Source organism: Anopheles gambiae, chromosome 3, assembly GCF_943734735.2.
Source record: "Anopheles gambiae chromosome 3, idAnoGambNW_F1_1, whole genome shotgun sequence".
In the NCBI taxonomy this organism is placed as follows: Eukaryota; Metazoa; Arthropoda; class Insecta; order Diptera; family Culicidae; genus Anopheles; species Anopheles gambiae.
The window spans coordinates 39248233-39270097 of record NC_064602.1 but is presented as its reverse complement, the minus strand read 5'-3'; the positions used below and the strand labels follow the sequence as shown (position 1 = coordinate 39270097).

The following is a 21865-nucleotide window of genomic DNA, read 5'->3' as shown; positions in this document are numbered from 1 at the left end:
ACCATTACGTGGCCGCCTCCGTGACTAAGGGTTTTTATCGTATTTTTCGGATGATACGCCTGATTAGGAAAGCGCCAGACGTATTTAATGCCGTCCGAACCATCCAGATTGATTCTGGACTCATCCGAAAAAATGATTTTGCTCCACCAAAAGATGGATGCAGCTAAATGTTCTTCGGCAAACCGAATGCGCGCTTCTACGTGGTGCGGCTGCAGCTTACGAACCTTCCTCGGTCTCCGGGCACAGAACCCAGCGGCGTGTAAACGGCGCGACACCGTTTTCACCGAAACTTGCAATCTAAGCTCCTGCTTAATACGATTGCAAGTTTTGAAAGGGTCCGCCCTGATTATCTCAACCATCTGCGCGTCAACGTCAGCCGTTGTTTTTCGCGGACGACCTGTCGATTTACCCGTAGCATCGCTACGAATGGCGTTGTCCACAAACGTCCGCGAACGGCCGAACGCCTTGCAGATGGTTTTGATAGGCACGTTCTCACGATACAAACCCTGAATATGTTTCCGCTCCTCTAGAGTGCAGTGCTTTCCGCGACCCATGATGATTTTGTGGAATTTTTAAACAGCAACCTTTCACCTTGACCACTGATGGAATAATGAAGCACAACACGGTTTGGCTCTCCTTTTATACTGCCGCAAAACGCTGTCGGCACTCAAAACTCAGATAAGTAGCGCACCAAAAATGAGAGTATAAAAGGCAAAATTCGGCTATTGCAAATTCAGTACGCCTGGAACTGTTGGCGATGACACACCTAGTGCACGCAAAAAAAAACACACAAATTTTTTTTTCCTATTTTAATGTCCACCAGTGTATGTGGTGGAACACGGAGACGGATACGTTCACCTTTAAAATCTCTGCACGATACGATCCACAATCATTGCTCGACGGAAGAGCACCCACGAAAAGGGAGATATTGCGCATCCTCATGTCAATATACGACCCCATGGGATTAATCGGCCATCTATTAATGTATTTAAAGATACTACTGCAAGAAGTTTGGCGCGCTAAAGTAACATGGGACGAAGAAGTCACGGGCACTCTACTTGATAAGTGGCGTGTCTGGCTATCGGTATTACCTAACATACATGCAGTTAGCATCCCTAGATGTTACCGACAAGTCACAATGGATAAAGGCTCAAGCATTGAACTGCATGTTTTCTGTGATGCCAGCGAAAACGGGATGGCTGCTATAGCCTATTTTAGGTTTGAAGAAAATGGAGTGATAGAGTGTGCGTTGGTGGGCTCGAAGATAAAGGTTACCCCGTTAACATTTACGTCCATACCGCGGTTGGAGCTACAGGCTGCAGTATTAGGCGCACGCCTGGCAAACGCAATAAAAGCCTCACATCGTCTACACATTGCGCGAGAAGTATTTTGGACCGATTCCAAGACTGTAATGTGCTGGATAAATGCAGACCATCGACGATATAGTCAATTTGTTGCGGTACGGGTAAGCAAACTCGTCGAAACGACCAAAGCTGCTGATTGGAATTGAATATCCACCAAGGCCAATGTAGCTGATGAGGGTACGAAATGGCAGAAATTACCCGATCTCAGCCCACATAGTAGATGGTACCGTGGACCCGGCTTTCTGTGGAAACCATCCAGCGAGTGGCCGGATACGACGGTGCAGCTACGCGAAACGGAGGAAGAAGTGCGTCGCCATCTACTACACCACACGTTTAACGAACCGGTAGTAAAATTCACTCGTTTTTCTAAGTGGAAGAGACTCCTAAGAGCGGTTGCGTACGTTTACCGCTTTATACACAACTCCCGCTCAGGAACATCCAGAGAAGCCAGACGAACGGGAGCACTAACGCAAGAAGAATTGCAAGGTGCAGAACATGCAATTTACCGGCAAGTCCAACGTGATGAATATGCGGATGACATTCGATCGTTGAACGACCGTGAGCTGCAAAAACATCCATGGAGCCAGCCACTTAAAAAATCGAGCCCACTGTACAAAATAAGTCCTTTTGTCGATAAATACGGAGTTCTTCGAATAAAGGGAGGATCGATCAATGCGTGTGGGTTGGCTATGACGCTAAAAGACCCATTATCATCCCAAGTTCACACTATGTGACCGATCTGTTGATCAGTTGGTACCACGAAAGATACCGACACGCGAATCACCAAACTGCAATAAACGAGATAAGGCTGAAGTATCATCTCTCGCGACTAAAAGCAGCTTACAGCCGAGTGAGACGCAGCTGCCAGTACTGCAAGGTTCGTCGTGCTAAACCTCAGAATCCTGCGATGGGAAACCTCCCGTATCAACGATTGGCGGCCTATCAACAACCTTTCTCCTACACTGGCATTGACTATTTTGGACCAATGATAGTCGCGGTGGGCAGGAGAACCGAAAAACGGTGGGGAGTGATGTTCACTTGCCTCACCACCAGGGGCATACACATTGAGATTGCGAGCAGTTTATCTACTGACTCGTGCATATTTGCGATTCGCAATTTCGTCGCCAGGAAGGGCACGCCACTGGAGTTTGTGAGTGATCGGGGAACCAATTTCGTAGGCGCATCGCGTGAGCTTAAAGAAGCATCTGCACTAGTCGATTCGGACCGGCTGATGGCAGAATTCGTGCAACCAGGGACGAAATGGGTGTTCAACCCTCCAGCGTCACCCCACTTTGGAGGGTCATGGGAAAGACTTATCCAGTCCGTAAAGAAGACGCTTTCGTCCTTTGATCTTCCTCATAACCCCACCGACGAGCTGCTCCGTGCTAGATTGAGTGAAGTGGAGTTGATCGTGAATTCGAGACCGTTGACAGACGTACCGGTTGAAGACGAGGCTGATTCCCCATTAACGCCTAATCACTTTATTTTAGGTAGCTCGAATGGAAGCAAGCCACCGCTCCCGCTTGATGATTCCATCCCATCCGTACGTAGGTCCTGGAAAGCAGCACAACAATTCGCAGATATATTCTGGAAAAGATGGGTGAACGAATACCTACCGACGCTGACAAGACGGACCAAGTGGTACAAGCCGACGAAACCATTAGAAGAGGGGGATCTGGTGTTGATTGCGGATAGAAACAATCCGAGAAACTGCTGGCCAAAAGGACGAATCGTCAAGGTGTGTCGTACGAGCGACCATCAGGTGCGGCGCGTGACAAACGCAAACGATGAGCAGATTGTTTGAGCGACCAGCTGTAAATATTGCGCTTTTGGATGTCGGCACAACGAAGGTAGGCCACTAAAGTAGCATACCGGTGGGGAGAATGTTACATTTGTAACCGTGCCGACGAACCGCGTGATTATACGAGTTAGGTAAACAAACGGCTGTCATACCAATTAGGTAAACAAACGGCTGTCAGGGTTGTGTTGGGGTTAGGATCTTGAGCGCCAAAGTGACAGTCGACATTCTCGAAGATCGGGGAAAAAGGGTGTACATCGCGATGTAGCGATGGCCCGACGGCCATCGCGGGAAAAAAGTTATAAGAGGAACGCGCGTAGGTCACGTTAGCTCTCTACGTTTTATATGGAATACCGCGTTTTTTAAAACCCCGCTTAAAACTTGTGAAGTTTTGTGAATAAACGAATTGTAAAATAGCACAAGTACAATCGCGTCGTTATTGAAACGGTATTTACGGTTGTCGAGGAGCCGACAAGTTGCGTTCGCAACAATGTGTCTATAGCTGATAGTGTGTATTATAATAAGTTCTGTATAGCAGATATGCTACACTTCTTTACGATTATGTCGGTTTTAAATGGTACTTTTATAAGCACACACACACATATCAGCTGGTCCCTGGACTATGCTCCAGTAGGCTTTTTATCAAACGGAAGTTTCAAGTGGTTCCTCTAAAGCAACTCGTATTAAAAGTCAGTAAAAGTCAAATTTTTACGATACCGCACCAACCATTTCGGTGACCACCTGTCTATTAGGAATCGAAACGCTGTCCCTGCTGCTGCTGCTGATAATGATTAAATCGAATTTTATATTTTCGAATAAATTGCCTCTTGCTCTAACATCGCAACGGTACGAAGGGTTTGTTGTGTTACTTTTGCTCTTTGGGATGGCTCCTATCTTCTCCGTCAATTGTTCCCTTTTTTAGACCTGTCATTTGGATTGCAGCGGTATTGGAAACTGTACGAGAAAGGTATTTGTGTACTTTTTTGAGGAGGACCTACTGTTGAAAGAGAGGGTGATGGGTGATCACTCGTCCATCCTGCGGATACCTATGTTCACTCATTATTCATTCAATTTATCCAACGTAACATTCGTTTGGTTGGGTGTTGGGTAGTAGTCAGACGATTCATCGATAACTCACCTTTATCATCTGTCTACCCATGGGTGTTTTTCTCCTCTCTATACTACAATGGTCGGGTGCAAAATAGCCATGGCTAAGGTTGCTGGTGACCAAAGAGAGGCAAAAATGGAAAACAAACAAGCCAAGCCCACTGCTGAAAAGATCGAAAAATTGTGCGGCGACCTTTCCACTTATTCGGCTCTGACTTCCCAAGAAAGGCAAAGTTATTTTGACATGTTTTCACCTCGGGCCAAAATAGCATTGCCACCGGTTACGCAAATATTTGCAAATGTTTTCCTATCCATAATAACGAGCAATGAAAAAAGAAAATTTTTTATCTCTTTTTAATTGCAGGGTATAATCAATTGCAAATCAACCTTTGTCAGAGGAAAATTTATTGGTCTAATGCACAGGAAAATCTACCTTTGTGTGCTTTCGGTAAATCAATATCAATGTTTCCAATTCGGTGTTGCTTCATTCTGGTTTTGGACTAAATTGATATCCTTCCATGTATTGCACGAATGAATACTACTTCTATAGAACCACAATTCTGTTTGCCGATACACCGATTCATTCCTGTGTCCGACCCCCGACCAGGCTGAGCGATGATGATCAATGACACCTTACAACTGGTCAGCAAGATGGACAAAGCTTAAGACCTTTCCTGGTTTAGGCTTGCTAGCTTTTCTTTGTCCATTTCCGGGGCCCACTTCATCTTTACGATAATTAATTTACATGGAAGTATGCCTCAAATCAACCAACTTTGCAGAATACGCCTGGTACACACATACAACGGCTGTAACTTATTGTTTTGCTTATTTTTAATGACACACTACAGAAATCTTCTACACAACCCGATGAGGAAGGTGATGAATGAAGCGTATATCATTGTCAAGATGAGTCGAAGGGGATTTGCTATCTCCTCTGGTCGGTCAACAAGTCCCTGTCGTCAACTCATCAAACAGATTCCTCAAGTGGAATCCTTCAAAGTGAGGTGATAAAGGTCTCTTCACTTAATTAATCGGATAGAATACCATGCGGCCTAATAGCAATTTTCTGAAGTATAGAAACCATTCGTCGTTTCAATCTATTCAATTAAACTGAAGAAACACAAAGAGTGTTGCCAACGGTGGTACGAATAACCATGTTTTTTGTTTTGATTGAATTTATAAAGTTTATATTTCCCAAAAGACATGCTGAATGGCTGAAGAATGCACAATACACACAATTCATCAATTATTGATCCTATCGCATTATTGAATTTATTAGTAATCCTATCCTATCTTATCCTACATTTCAAATTTATTTTATCTATTTATTTATTTCTTTTATTTATTTATTTAGAACAGACGGACCTATTGGTCTAATTGTTTATAAAATAATTTACACATACATCAGAAATATACATTACACATCACAAAACCGCAATCTTTCCTTGTACGCTGACGTGGGCAAATAGAAATCGAAAAATTCTAATGCATCGTTGAATTCCGATGACATGCGAAGCATAGGATGGCCCTGACCATGGTTATTCCGCGTGCGGGGGGTGCGCAAATGAAAGTTGGATCACAGTGTTCGGGAGGGAGCGAATACGAATGGCCAACCTACTTGGGGAGATTTTTTAAACACTATTAAAACAACTTACTTTCTTTCTTATCAGGCGCTGCAACCGCTTTGCGGTCTTGGCTTGCCTCAGGAGTGTCCGAAACCGCTCATGGTCTCGCGCCTTCGTCTGCCAGTCCGATATCCCGGCCTTAATGGCGGATGGCTCCACGCCATTTTGCCATCTCAGTTTGGGCTCAACACGCCTCCTCTGCCCTTGTGGACGGCCTAAAGAGACTTTTAATTAAAACAACATACCGCAGTAAATGCTCCCAAACAACAACACTCATTTCATGTCGCGGGCTTCTGGATAACCATCATATCTTTTGAATCCATGACATCGTTTATTAAATGGCACATACCATTTGCGTGTATTAAACACGCTGTACCAGCGTACCAGTGTACCAGCGTGTATTAAACACGCAAAAGTTATGCAACTAAAAGAGTTTAAGAATGGCACGACAACTTTCTGCCATTTAACCACCATTGGCACGTAAATGTGACCCGCACAGGATGATGTTGCGTTCGTTTTGCCTCATTGCTTCAGTGACCCCAACGATGAGCTTAATTTTGGTTTCGTTTAATATTGATCCTATGCCCCATGAAACGTTTCACACATACAGTTAGGATGGTTTGTCTATGCGCAGCGAATGTAGATTTGAGTCCGGTAGTGAGGAACCACAATTAAATTAAATGACATCATCATTGTCACGCTTCGCACTAATGGTAAAATGTTCGCAACGAGCAAAATGTGACTAACGCAAGGGAAAGGCTTGAAAATTTGCATAGAAAGGTTATTCAGGTTATTCCTTTAAGGTTCTTCATATGTGAAGGTTATTCTGACATGCAATGCTGATTTTTTAGTTTTAATTTGACACAGAATAGAAAAAAGCTGCTTAAGCATACTAAGCATACCCACACATACTGGCTGCAACCAGAACACAAAAGAAAGAACTGGAATGTTTCACCAAAGTAAACGCAATGGAAAAAAAATCTGTAAAACTTTTTAACAATGAAAAATCATCTTTTCACCACTATTTGCGATTTTTAGTGCTATACTGTTTTACATACCTAACGACTTCTTTTGAAGCCTGATCATCGATGGAACAATGGGAGAGAGCAAAGCAAGTGTTAATGACAACAGTTGCTTTATGCCTGTATTCGTTGTCCCATGGTGTGGTACCGTGCAAGTTGTGGCACTGATTCAATTCCAGTGAAGCTGAAACTGCTGAACCAAAGTATCTACCGGCTCACGAGACACTGGTTGCAACATCTTGCTCTATTTGTCGTGCTGCGGGTGAACAGTCTGTTGTGCTTGTGGAAGCAATGTAACGCCACGGATTGGACACTATGTACAGATCATTCAAAATCATGTCATAAATTCTGTCTGATGTTTCCGGTGTGCTCGAACAAATGGCGCCTCCCGGCTGATTCGAATGTTCCCATAGCATCAGTTCTAGTATGACGTATCAATTACAATTTTATTCAAAATTAAAAACAGTGTAACGAGAAATAAATGCTAAAATCCGATTTTATGTATAAAAAATCGCAGAACAAGATTCAATAGTATATTAGTAAAACAAAGGGCTTCACATTGTTTCAATTTTTTTTGCTTATAAACATAATAACTTACTTGCTTTTTTAGTTGAACGCGAACGAACCTACACTTAATTTTATTACTTCCAGCGGCATGAGTATTGTACTTAATCGAAATATGGATCGATTGTGCAGAGTAATTGAGTTTTTTTTTCATTAATTTACTTTGTTTAAAATGCTCAAAACGATTCATTTTGCATACCGCTAAATACGACTTGGAAAAGAAGCACGATCATTCCTTTTTTCCGCTTGCATCATAGTAACATAAAGTGCCAACAATATCGCAAGGGCTTTTAGTCCAGCTGTATAGACCACGGGATAATACCACAAATCGTAAAAGAATGTATTGCACTCAAAACGATACTGCTATATATAAAAAAACCCCTTCAACTGGTTTATTAAAAGTTGTTTGTTTTTCAACCTTGCTGTACCTTTGCTTTCTTTGTTTGCAAATGTTACATATTCTTTTGCATAGACTTTTACCACATTTTCATCCCATAATCCTAGGGACACGTTTCACTGTGCTGAAGAGGATTAAATGGTTGCTGCTACCCGTCTTTTTTCAAACGTTATCTCCGCCATACTTATCTATGAAGCTTTTATGAACGTTACGGATTGATTGGGAAAGACGAGAAATAAACCAATTACTACAATAGCAGTGGAATGTTACAGTGGTGAAAAAACATCTCGTTTCCCACCAAAACACTTACTTCTCGAACTTCGAACTTCGAATGGTTTGCATTTTGAAGAGCCACAAAACATTGTTTTATTCGTGACGTTGTATGTACAAACGTACTGAGACCCAGGGCTCCTTTTAGCCCTTCAGTCTTCGGACTTCAGAACAACAAGTTTTTAACTAATGATTCTTTGATTGAAATGGTCAATATTTATTGCACATTCAAAAGTGATGTCAATTTCAGTTAAAGTTTCAATACAGGGTTTACCAGCATAATAAACAACTGTCCACTTGTTTATAACAATAGTCGTTTTGAATAAACACCGCTGTCTACCACTTGCTCACACGTCAGATGGTGTAAGCTACTCTGTCCAATTCAATAACACAATTTTCGCCTTCGATTGCACAACGGTCGGATTCGGCACGGTTTCATGTGGTTGTTGTATAATTAACAAAATTAATGTTTTGATTTATTGAAATGTATGGTTTATACTGCATATTTCTTGAATAAAAGAAACGTGTTTGAAAATGTTTTGTTTTTGCAAAATTTGTCAAAACAAAACAAACTGTGCCGAATCTGACAGTTGCTTATCGAAGGCGAAAATTGTGTTATTGAAATGGACAGAGTAGCTTACACCATCTGACGTGTGAGCAAGTGGTAGACAGCGGTGTCTATTCAAAACGACTATTGTTATAAACAAGTGGACAGTTGTTTATTATGCTGGTAAACCCTGTAAATGAAAAATACGCATTTTGTTTGATGGTAGCACATGCAATGATATTTTCATTTTTTTAAATATCGTCATTTTCAGTCATATATTGTTCCTTTGCAACCAGTCCAGATATTTTAAGTTGAAATGTAATCAATTGATATTGTTATATTAGCCTAAGAAGACTCGATAACTTTATAGAACAACATCTAATAATATAAGTCTCATATGCACACACAGAAGGAGAGAGAACAAAAATCTCATTCCACGATGAAATGATTTCAGTTAGTGATTTACCAGATCTCATGTGCATTCTGCTCAACGCTGCATTGTCAATCGCAAACCATCGAACGTTACCTGTAGGGAAATTTTCTGTCCAAACCATTCGCCCGATTGAAAATCCGTGAGCCGGATAGGAATGTACTTGCTCAAGTATCGAGAGATGGCCAAATCGTTGCCCTTGAGGCGAGAGCATCGAAGAGAAGTGGCAGGACAGGGAAACCAGATCCAAACTGTGCGATTATGTATGTGTTGTGTGTATGTGAATTTGTGAAAAGCTCACTGCACGATGCTGGTGCCAAGAACGGACCAACGCCAAGGGCTTTAGGAGAAGCAATACTCTGATGCACTGTTGCGCACGGTAGATCATCGGCAGTAACAAGCGGTGCACAATCTTCTCTAATCGACTAGAGAGTAAGAGCTTTTGTTGTTTCAAACCCTCTCCACCTCAGCTAGGATTTTCAAAATGATACAAAAAATGTTTGCTGCCTGTCAGGGTTTCTGAGCTCTTTAAATAACTCAATGCAAACAAATTAATTCATACTCATTTCATTAGATTTATTTATTGTTCAAACGCATTTTTTGAGAAGCATGCGGTTGTTAAATGCGTGCATATGTTCAATGACACTCATTATAATGTTGTAGTCCATGTGATACTTCGAAAATTGGCAATTGAGAATAACTTTTAAAACCGATTATCCTTTCTTGTATTCAAATCTACTTCTAGCACTTGAAAGTCGCGAATAAGTTGCTTGAGATACCAAACATTTGTTTGCAGTTGCTCTAATATGCATAAAAGTATATAATCTTGTTGAATAACAGATATATTTTGTTAAGTATGTTTATTTCTGAAAAATATCTGATGCAAGTATTTATGTTGTTTTTTCTTGAAACAATTTAATCACATGATAAAGTACCTATTACATCAACAACCAATAATTTTACGGTGACAGGATTCACCGTAACCGCAACCGACTTCCATCAAAACCGACTTCACCTAAGTTGAAGGGAGCACTAACTAACATTGCGAATAAAAAGGAGTCCATCGTACCAACACACCCAGCAAAAGGACGCTCGACATGACAATGAGCATGTTATTTTGTGCTTTATTTTCCACAACAACGAGGTGTCCTAGAGATGGCTTTTTTGTGAGCGTGTCACTTGTTTGATTTTTTCTACTTATATACATTTTTGAAAACAATTACATTTTCCACGACAACGATGTTAGCAAAACTTAACTTACTGTAACGATTTTAAAATACTTTCAAAGCATGTTGTGCAAACACATTAAGGTTTCTCTTGTCCTCGCTACTCAACTGCGTTCAAGTTCTTTGGTACAACATGACCCAGAGTTGGTGAAATAGATTTTTGTGTCACTGAAAAGCTCGATCGGAGGTAACAGTTACAACGATGCCAGTTGTTGCCCTGAAAAGGTCCGCTCGAATGAACTCGTAGTTCAAGCATCAAAGATTCACCCGTCATTGTATTCGAGCAGTGAAGCATTGTCCTTGGAGACAGATAAAATGATCATACTGTGGATGGCAACGAAAAATTCATTTCGTTGGCATCTGAAATTTTGGCTCGAACAATAATGATCCTTCGCGGAATTTTATTGATTCCTCGCAAAAGACCAACACATCACTAGTATCTAAACTTCTTTGATTATTTTTCGTGAAATCTTATTTTATCTATTAGCTCTAAACACGTTAGGTACCGGATGGACAACAGTGAACCACTGAAACACCGAAAATCTGCTTAGGTATCAGGCCACATTGTTATTAATTGTAAAGCATACTGAAGAAAAGAGGCTTCGCTTGAATTGAAATCTTTTAAATGTGTAAGAAATATGGCGAAAAGGTTCCTTTAGGTAACCCGGAATCACATACCAGCTCCGTGAAGCATGCTTCGAGTAAGGAACGGCCAAGCATATAAACTGTTACGATTCAATTGTGAAGTAAAAACTTCTTCGACCCATGTGTCAACCTGATTGAGTTGATGGTGATCCCATTTCTTCGTGAGGGATGCTACCTGTGATGCTAAAGAATTTATACACAGCCGAAAAACTCATTTGCCATTACTCAAAATATCTCTAGGGAATAAGTAAACGTGACAGACAAATTTAAAACAACAATTGCCGAAACCTTTATTTCAATCATTTCAAACGAAATGGATTACTGTGCTTTATATTTCACCTCGTTTTCTAACGCTTCAACCTTAAAGCAAATTCTTGACTAGACATGGCGTCCATGAAATTCCTCGTCCATCAGTGGTCTAGTCTGAAAAATAATTATTGCTATATTTTTTTTTTTTTTATTCAGAAAGAACGGCTTTGGCCGTATTGCTTAATGTTAGGGTATAATCATACAATTCAAATGATTGCGAGACATTTCCTTCTCGCAATTATGGAAGGACACCTTATTCCGAGTGTGCTCGGACAGTGCAGATATTATCCAATCCAAGTCCTTGTCGAATGGCCTATTTTTTCGTAGCAGGGGTCGAGATCGTGCAATCCGTCGTCGTCCAATCCAGTTTGTTTTGTGAAGTCCATTCGTGGCAGGGGTCGAGATCGTGTTGTACGTTGTCATCCGGCGTACTTGTCCGGGTCATCATATGGATAGTCTTGAAGTTTTCGAAATATCCATTGCGGGTTCGATCCAGTCCGTTTTGAATAGTCCAGTAAGCGTAGCAGGGGTCTTTATGAAGTTTAGTTTCCAACGCTTTCGAGTGACGGTATTCATCTAGCATTTTTTTTTTTACGAAGGACCTTGTCCTAGCCCTTGGCGAGGATCTGTATGCCGGGATTGAGGGTTAAAATCTTTGCAAGGACCTCATCCATGCAAAGATCTTCTGTCTCAAGCCGTACCTGAACCTCCAGCCATACACATCACGCACATTCATTCATACATTCACACATACAGTCATTCATCACAAGCAAACTAGCGATTTACAACATGTAGCACAAGGACAAACAAATGGAGTATGGATGGGAAACATTACTCTTCCGGCCAACCAACCGATAGCAAGCCGTCCGAAGATGACAAACGTTCGCACCCCGACGGCACAAACTCATGTGCGAAAGCGCATGTCAACACAGACGACCAACCACCGCACAGCCAGCCACAAGAGTCTTGCCTTAGGGATGTCACACAGTTAAACCGTTAGCTCTGCAGAACCCAAAGATAACCCCTAAGAGGCTCCAGTCCGACCCCGCTAGTATATCCCGGATGGGAATACCAGGAGTTCTTTCCAGTTTCTCGACTGCATCCAACAAAGTGGGTCGTGCAGCCTCGTATTCCTCGCAAGACCACAGAAGATGGTCTATGTCGTGAAATCCAAGGCCGCAGCCACATGCTTTCGTGTCGACCTGTCCTATACGCTGGAGATGTGCACCCAATGCGAAATGATTAGACATAAGTCTAGACATCATTCGAATGAATGCACGCTCTCCAGAGATGTCGCGGAACCAAGGTTTCAAAGAAACTCTAGGAGAGATCGAGTACAGGAACCTCCCAAGTTCATCCGTGTCCCACAAGCTCTGCCAGCGTGCAATGCAAAAAGCCTGTGGGGCCCGTAAGAACTCGTGAGGGAGGATGGGTCTATCGTAAAAGGACCCTTCCGAAGCACCCTTCTTGGCCAAATGGTCTGCTTTCTCGTTTCCTAGGATGCCGCAATGAGCAGGCAACCATACCAGGGATATTCGAAACGATTTTTCAAACAGGGAGCTTAGGACTTTTAGAATTTCTTTTACAAAATAGTCTGGGCTCTTAATAGCCTTCACGGATTTTAATGCTTCAAGAGCACTTAGGCTGTCTGAAAAAATTACATACTGATCCGGAGGGCATGCACTTATCAACAGTAAGGCATAAAAGATTGCGGCGAGCTCCGCTACATAAACTGAGCATGGTTGGCGTAATTTAAAATATGCTTCGTTACACGTGTTGTATACACCAAAACCAATGCCCTGCTCTGATGAGGATCCGTCAGTGTAAAAATGGTTTACATTTGGTTGGCCATGTCTTTCCACAAAGATGCTGGGAATTGTCATCCAGCGAAGATTATCAGGGATAGTTTTAATTGCCTCCTTCAACGAGGTATCTACACTTAAAATGGAACTGTAGGACTCTGAAAAGCTGGCACAGATTGTATTTTGAGATGTACTAGGGTGCACCTGTAGAGAAACAAAATCACGATAGACCTCCATGATTTTGCATTTAGACCCTATCTCTTGCAGTGTTTCAAAGTTCTCGATTATCAATGGATTTGATACTGTAGAGCGGACGAAGAGGCGAAGCGATAGTAGCTCAAAACGCAGCTTTAGCGGCATCACTCCGGACATCACTTCGAGTGACATGTTGTGAGTCGACTTCATGCTACCTAGTGCGATTCTAAGACAGCGATACTGAATCCTCTCAAGTCGGATTAAATGCGACTTGGCTGCCCAGTGGAAGCATATGCAACCATACTCCAAGACGGACAGTATCGTTGTCTTATATAGGTTAAGGACGTCTTTGGGATGGGCACCCCACCAGAGTCCGGTAATCGTTCTGAGAAAGTTGATTCTTCTTGTACATTTCTGTACCAGATAGTCAATATGTTTCCTCCATACATTTTTGCTATCAAACCAAACCCCTAGGTATCGAAAAGATCTGGCAATGGATATCTTTTTACCATATAAAAAGATATCGACCTTTGGGTCAACCAAATTCAAGCGTCTATTACTCTCAGTGTTGTAAAAGAAAGAGAATATCAGCATTTCCGTTTTCTCTGGAGAAAACTCGATACCTAGGTTTGTGGCCCAAACTTCTAAATTGTTGAGTGTGGTTTGCAAAGGACTTTGAAGGTCGGCGATGCTGTTGCTGGCGACTGAAACAACACCGTCGTCCGCCAATTGCCTAAGGCTGCAGCCAGGTGCAAGGCATGTATCAATATCATTCACATAAAAATTATACAACAAGGGGCTCAAACAGGACCCTTGTGGTAGTCCATAGTAACTGACTCTCCGAATTTTCATGTGGCCATTGTCGAAATTCATTGCCTTTTCCGAAAGGAGGTTGAATAAGACGTTATTCAGTCTTGGGGTTAAGCCCGCAGATGATAACTTTTGACACAGAACATTGACTGATACTGAGTCAAAAGCCCCCTTGATGTCAAGAAATACAGATGCCATCATTTCTTTACGAGAATGAGCCATCTCGATTTCGGACACAAGCAGCGCCAAGCAATCGTTGGTACCCTTGCCTTTGCGAAAGCCAAATTGGGTACTTGACAAGAGGCCTTTGGATTCAAGCCAATTGTCCAGTCTAAAAAGAATCATTTTCTCAAATAGTTTTCGCAAGCAAGATAGCATTGCTATCGGTCGATAAGAATTATAGTCTGATGCCGGTTTGCCAGGTTTCAATAAGGTGACTACTTTCACTTCTCTCCACTCCAACGGGACGGTGTTAAGCTCCAACATAATGTTGAATAATCTCAACAGCCGTTTCCTCGCCAGATCTGGCAGATTATGGAGCAATTTGTTCCGAATCTGATCCAGTCCTGGAGACGAATTATTGCTGGAGTACAAAGCAAGCGATAGCTCAACCATTGTGAACGGTGAATCCATTTGCGGATCACTCCCATGAGCACTCTGTTCAAATGGTGGTGCTTGAGCGAAATCAGGGCAGACTTTTTGTGCAAATGGCTCTAGCCATGCCCCAGAAACCCTTTCGCTCTCGTTTGTTGCTTTGCTGTTGCGCATCCTTTTCGCCATGCTCTGAAGCTCCGTTAGCGAAGTGGAAGGCTTGAGGTTTTTGACATACCTCGGCCAGTATGACCTTTTTTTTGCTTTAAGCAAGTTTTTGCACCTACGCTCCAGGCCTCTATAATGGATGTATAGATCCATGGAGCCGGTGTCTCTATACCTGGCAAAAGCCTTCCGCTTCGCTGAGAATGCCGCTTTACAATCCGCGTCCCACCAAGGAGTGGGTGGTCTTTTAAAAATCCTTGCCTGGGGGGGCGGCCTCGTTTGGGCACCGAGGGCGCACTCGTTTATCGCCATAACGAGATTTGTGTGCTCCTCATTTACGGAGAAACTGGGTTCTACGCGGCTTAGCAAAGCGGTCATTTGGTCGCCGTATTTCGTCCAGTCGATGTTCCTCGTTAAGTCACAATTAACGGGGACTTGATCGACTGTGCGACTCCTCTTGATAATCGAGATCTTTATTGGCAGATGGTCGCTGCCAAGCGGGTCTTGGATTACCTTCCACATAGAATCCAGCCCTAAAGACGATGAACAAAGAGATAGGTCTATTGCGCTGGGTCGTGCCATAGGTGAGGGCACCCTAGTTGCTTCGCCAGAGTTTAAAATCGTCAAACTGTATGTGTCGCAGATATCCCTAATGATTGGTGCACGATTATCGTCATGCGTACAACCCCAATCTGATCCATGGGCGTTAAAGTCGCCCAGGATGAAAAACGGTTTTGGTAGTACCGTTACTAGGGTTTCAAGATCCTTGTTGATCTTCTTTGGGTCCAGATTGGCTCCCGGTGGGATATAAATTGAAGCAATAGAAACGTCAAGATCCCCTAGTTTTGTCTGTATAGCGACGTATTCGATTCCCTCGGGTGTGGGGAGGGGTATTCTGTAGAAGCTGTGACTACTTCGAATACCAATTAACACTCCCCCACCACGCCTATCACTAGCTGGATCATGTCGATCTTGACGAATAATATTATATCCCGGGAAGGTAATATTTTTATCGGGTGAGAGCCAAGTTTCGCTTAGGGCAAATGCGTTACAATTGTGTTGCCCTATCAATACTTTAAAAGAGTCAATTTTTCCCAAAAAACTTCTGCAGTTCCATTGTAGTATAGTGGTCATCGGAGGCATTAATCATCCAAGCGGACCATCATACTGAGACATGGCCATTTTGATAACCATTGCCTGACCATTCCTCTTAGGAAAGGAAATGCCAAAGGGATTAGCCCTGATAGGGGTTCCGGGAGGGAAAGGGAGTCTAGGAGGGATTGTAAGATTTCTGTCAGGCTTGGGAGGGATTGCCTGGAGAAGGATCTGGGTTCACTGGGGAAAGCCAGATTGCTAGGATTGGGAGGGTTACGGGAAGGTGGACGAGTACGAACATCACGTGGGGGCATGGGACCCTGGGATTGGCGTTGGGTCGCATCAACGTGACGTCGAGGTGCCTTTTTAGGGGGAACAGTTTTGTTTTTCCGGATCCCTTTGATTGACACCCTCGGTGTAATCGATCTTTTCACTCCTGTTAGAGGGGCCAGATTGGGCAACGGTTCATCACCCTCAAGAAGTGAGAGTGTATCGAACGGATTCACTTCTGAGGTTTTCTTCAAAACATCGGCGAATGACCTCTTTGAGTTATAAAGGACGGCTTTTTTATGCTCGGCCTGCTTTTTGCGGTACACTGAGCAAGTAGACACTTCGTGCCATTCCTGTTTGCAATGGACGCACTTTTGGGTGTCAGCCTTGCATTCTGCCGTAGAATGCGGTCCTTTGCACTTACCGCACCTAACAGAGTTGGTACAGTAAGGCTCGGAATGCCCAATCTGGCTGCATTTAGAACAGGTAGCAACCTTTGTAACAAAGGGTCGACGGATGGGTACCCGTAGACCCTCAAAGTACAGCGTGTTCGGCAGTACTGTACCCTCGAAAGTGATCCGGAGTGAGGAAGTCTCACGGAACACCTTCTTTCCGTCAACCATTTTCGAAGCGTATAGTTTTTTCACTTCGAGGACCTTGACACGAGGCGAGGATTGATAAAGGAATGCCCCTTGTCCGTACTGAAGGATATCCTCTAAGGGGTATTCAAAGTCATCTACCACACCGATGACTTCCACCAATCCACCGGGAATATACACCCGGTAATCCTCCGTATAGTCCGGATCGGCCACAATTGCATTGGCCTGCACCCGGTCCTTTGCGGTGACACGCAACTTCTTTGGATGCAGTCGGATGACGTCCAAAACACCCGGGTATTTTTTGTAGATCGATGCTGTGATCGATCTAACGTCAAGCGGCTTGGTACGAGGCATAAAAAAAACATTATGTGCCCCGTTAAAAGAAGCATGATACGTTTTGGCCCTTGAATGTACATTCGCTTTAGCAGAATCATCTCGCGATGTTGAAGCCAAAGGTTCATGTAAAATCTTTTTCTTCGCCATCTGTCCTGGGTCAGAACTCTTGCGCTTCACTGTAATGAAGCCTTCATCAGATTCATCCATAGGCTCCGCCTCCATGGGAGAGCCCGAGCCAACAATTCAACTGCGTGGAGGACAAGGATAGTAGGATAAGAGAGGATCACTTACCAAACACAGGACAAATGAGAGGAGAGCGCGCTCTTCAAGATACGAGCGCGCGAGATGCGAACGCACAAAATGCGAACACAAGAGATGCGTGCCGTACGCACCTGTATTGTCGCTCAACACTCTCAAACGGGTAACACACGGACAATCACATACACTACACACACTTAACACAGTACACTACGCACTGTACACTTATAACGCACAGCAAGCACAGATCGCTTCACGTTCAACTAAGCGTACGTAAATCTTCGTGTGTGTATGGTGGGGTCAGTGGCTTGACTTTGGCCGTAATCATCCACCTGGAGCGCGTATCGAGAACGTCCGATTCGCTTCGTGGTTGGCGACAGAATGATTATTGCTATTATTAAGTTATTAAAACTTTTTGCTTTAAACATTGAATTTCCCTATGAGTCTACCTTGGAATCTGACGAAACAAAGCTATGTTTATGAACATCATGCGGGGGCTAAGACATTTCTCTACCATACTGCCTCAACAACTTTCGATTCCCATAGCATCGAATAATACGTTCATTGTGCGCGACATGGACCTCGCAACATCATCCACCTCCAAAAGGCAGCTATTGTGCAGTGGAAAGGAAGTGGTACGGAACGATGTTAATTCAATCAAAGTGACGCTTTCACGCACCAGCATGACGCTGGCTGGAATATAAATGTAGTCTAATTCGACAACTCAACGAAGGTAATGGCAAACACCGCCCCCGGCGAGCTTACCATCGAGTTTGTAAAGTTTGGGTGGAAAATGTGTCGCCGTAGTGTACACCACAGTGCTTTCAGTATGCGCCTCGCCGATCCCGACTACATGGTTCCCACCAGGGGGTTATCTAGTATTACACGACCGGTTCTAATCAACTCAAAGCGCTCACTTTGTAAAACTAGTACGCACTGCTCTCAAACTAAACTATTATTACATTTTATGGCTAAGTGTGAAGCAGAAAAAGGCAACCAGAGGCGGTAGTTGAACACCCAAAGCAAAGTGTTCTACAGACGGGGGAATGGCACCAATTGTTAAAACCACTTCAGAACTATGAATCCCTAAATCCTTCTCTCATGGTTTCAACGATGCTAACTGTGAACATCGAAGACGTTGTCATTTTTTATCCCCTTCCCCATCACTTTGGCTACCACAAAAACCAGACCTCCGCACGGGAGTACGAAACATTGCATTGCCAACTTGCATGAGTTGTATCACGTACCGCGATACGTAATTCCGACACCTTAATATTTTCTCCTGATTGCAATATTGTTACCATTGTAAACTTACAAATAAACATCGACTCATTATGTATTATCGTACTATGTATTTACTATCTTATCTTAGATAACATTTTGATAAAAAATAAAAAAGGTGTTTTCTTTTGCAGCAAGATACTAAGATACCAAGTATTTCCCATTACAGATAGCATTGGACCAGGTTCCGGATTGTTGAATCTGCGAAGGTTTATATAACAGTTCAACCAGACTCTTTCAGCAATCGTGTTTTTCTCATTAAAGAGGATATCTATTTTATTTTTTTCTGCTAACTCGAATACTAAAAGTCGAACATCGATCATTGTGATCCCATACAAGCGGTGCTCTTGGTCGTGTACACATTGGACTATTTTTCTTTTGTTCAGCCTAAAAGTGATACTTAATTCATGATCTGTGTTCGAGTTTGGCTGACGTATAAGCTTTTTTGTGTTGACATCCCGAGTCTTTTAGCTTGACCCAATTAATAAATTAATTAATAAAATTAATTAATAAATTTATTAACCCAATAAATATGATGTTATCATACTACAAATAATAACTACTGTCAAGTGTGTTGTCGAATTTACCCCCGCTGACCACACTAATTTTGGTGACATTTTGTACTTTACTAATCAATAGGGAACTAATCAATAGTGTTTATAAATGTATAAAAGTATTCACACGAAAACTGCAATTTTGTTGAATAAATGCCACAATTCCTTAAGTGCCAAACGTAAAACTGTACAACGACTGTCTATCACAAGCACCATGTTTTTATTTTGTTGTTTATTTTGACAATCGATAGGGTAATGATCAGTAATGTCACTTCTCTTTTTTTGCTTCACCCCGAGAGGCGCGGCGTGGGAGCAGTAATTTATGAAAATGTATGTCAATACATCTAATAAATCCAACCACATAGCTCACAGGCGTTCAAGCGGTGGAATTCATGGGTTAACCGGAAGCTGAACAGGGATGTACTATATTCTGCATGGAAAATGAAAAACGAATGTGACCCGATGTCCCATCCGGCTTTGTGCAGTTTGAAACGATGCAACACAACCGCCGATTGAGGTAGCGTGAGCTCATTGATTGTCATCGTTGGGTCGTGTCACAAGTTCGAATCAAAAATGTTTGCAGCAAGCCAGACGATGGAAACACTACAAGAAGCATACGCAAACATACAAGCTTTTCTGCGAGCATTTTTTACTAGCTTCAAGAACAATCCATATTTTAAATAACACATGTTTGAAACTTAGCCTATTCCAAATAAAAATGGATGATACTAATCATATTTTCATGATTCGAAGTGTTCGGTTTGTATGCTTTCAGCAACGCACACCACACGCACCAGCATCGACCCACACCCCCAATCCACTCCTGACTGGAACCAATTGGAGCGTGATGTGGTTTTTGTAAATTGGCATAATTATGTGCTTCTTCCCACCCTGCTGGCTTGGATTAATTCAGAATCTAAAATGAAACTGTGTACCGTTTGCTGCGATGTAAACCAACTTTAAAATTAACCTTCTAACTAGTCCAACGAGAAGATGGACACTAGAGGAGAGACTTTAGCCCCCCAGTGCAATTAAACAGCCTACACGTACACGAAAGTGAGGGGGTTTAATTTGCATACCGACGACGCATTTCAACACGTACCTATAACCTTGCCTAGGGAGCTCACAAATCAACCGCAGCATCGGTGGATTGTTTGAAGAAAGTGGGCACTTACCATGTAATTGGGATGGGAGGATCTAATTATCATACACGATTTGAAACACCTCAACGCTCAATTTCAGCACGCATGTTTGTGGTAGACGTTAAAGCTTATTTAAAGCGACACATCCGGACTAATAACCATCCCTTTCCTTCTCTTGCTCTTTTCATTACAGCGTCCGGTGTACGATACAAAATCTCGAGCGGGAACATAGACAATGTGTTCGCGATACGCAACGCAACCGGCGTCCTGTACGTAGCCAAGGCGTTTGATTATGAGAAGATCAAAAAGGTAAGACCAAAGAGAAATCCACTTTCCCACATGTGGTGCGAATGTGTCAGATTATGAGTGCTCTCACTCATAATCCTACCCATTTCTTGGCCATCCTCCGGTACATGGTCAATAATGCGTCTCCATGTTTTCTTTCCCTTTGGCCGTGTTTCCCCAAACAGTATGAGCTACGGTTGACGGCATCGGATAATTTTAAGGAGAACTACACCACCGTTCTGATCAACGTACGCGATGTAAATGACAATCCGCCGGTATTTGAGAAATCGTCCTATCGCACACAAATCACCGAGGAAGACGACCGAGGCTTGCCAAAGCGTTTACTGCGGGTAAGTGTATGCTAGTGATGGGACCATCTGACCCTTGCGTTCGAGACAGTTCGGCTGGAGGCGACTTATTTTTAAGGGACTAGATGAGCGAGCTAGCATTTTTGCAACGATAAGCCCGGGATATCCAGGGACCGGTATCGTTGATCCATTCGTACCGAATGTTGGATTTTTTCTTCTCAATATCATCCCGTATCTGGTAACAAGGACGCCCTACACAAACTCTTGATTTGAGGGTAAATATAGGCTGTTCCTGCCTTTTCACCAGATCACCAAAGCGTTCAAAATGGTCCAGCACCTTTGCTCAAATACGGAAAATACGAGTGTGCGTTTTTTCTCCTGAACAAATTTCAAACTATCCGTTCTTCGGGGTGATAGAATTGAGTTCACTTTCCACCAAGCCTTTTTTGCGGTCATTTCCCTTTACACATCCTCCCATACAATCCCATCGAAACATTTGCTTGGCCTTCTTGGAAATTTTTAACGAGGGTCACACAATCTGATTAAGCCGAGCCTGCAAAATATTACCACGTGGAAACGTACGTATCTCCAGATTTTGCCATTCATGTCGCATAAATTGAATGCTGGTGCTGATGCTAAATTGTTTGGCTAATAGGTACACGAACGCTTTTTCCGTTTGCTAAGGGACAAATAGAACGAGTTTGCAATTTACAGCTTTATAGGTGTATGACTGCCAATAGTTAAGGAGGGGACAGTCAATGGAAAACGAATCAAACACGATACTCATTTCTTCATTGCACCACACAGCACCATCCTGTGTTCATACCGCCCTGGATATTACTTTGCTCTGGAGAGTTTGCTAACAAAATG

General features: G+C 42.8%; 1 pseudogene; it reads left to right on the top strand.

The window, feature by feature from the left end:
• The window catches only part of LOC133392713 (neural-cadherin-like), a 368858-nt pseudogene that overhangs the window by 318758 nt on the left and 28235 nt on the right, over positions 1 to 21865 (top strand).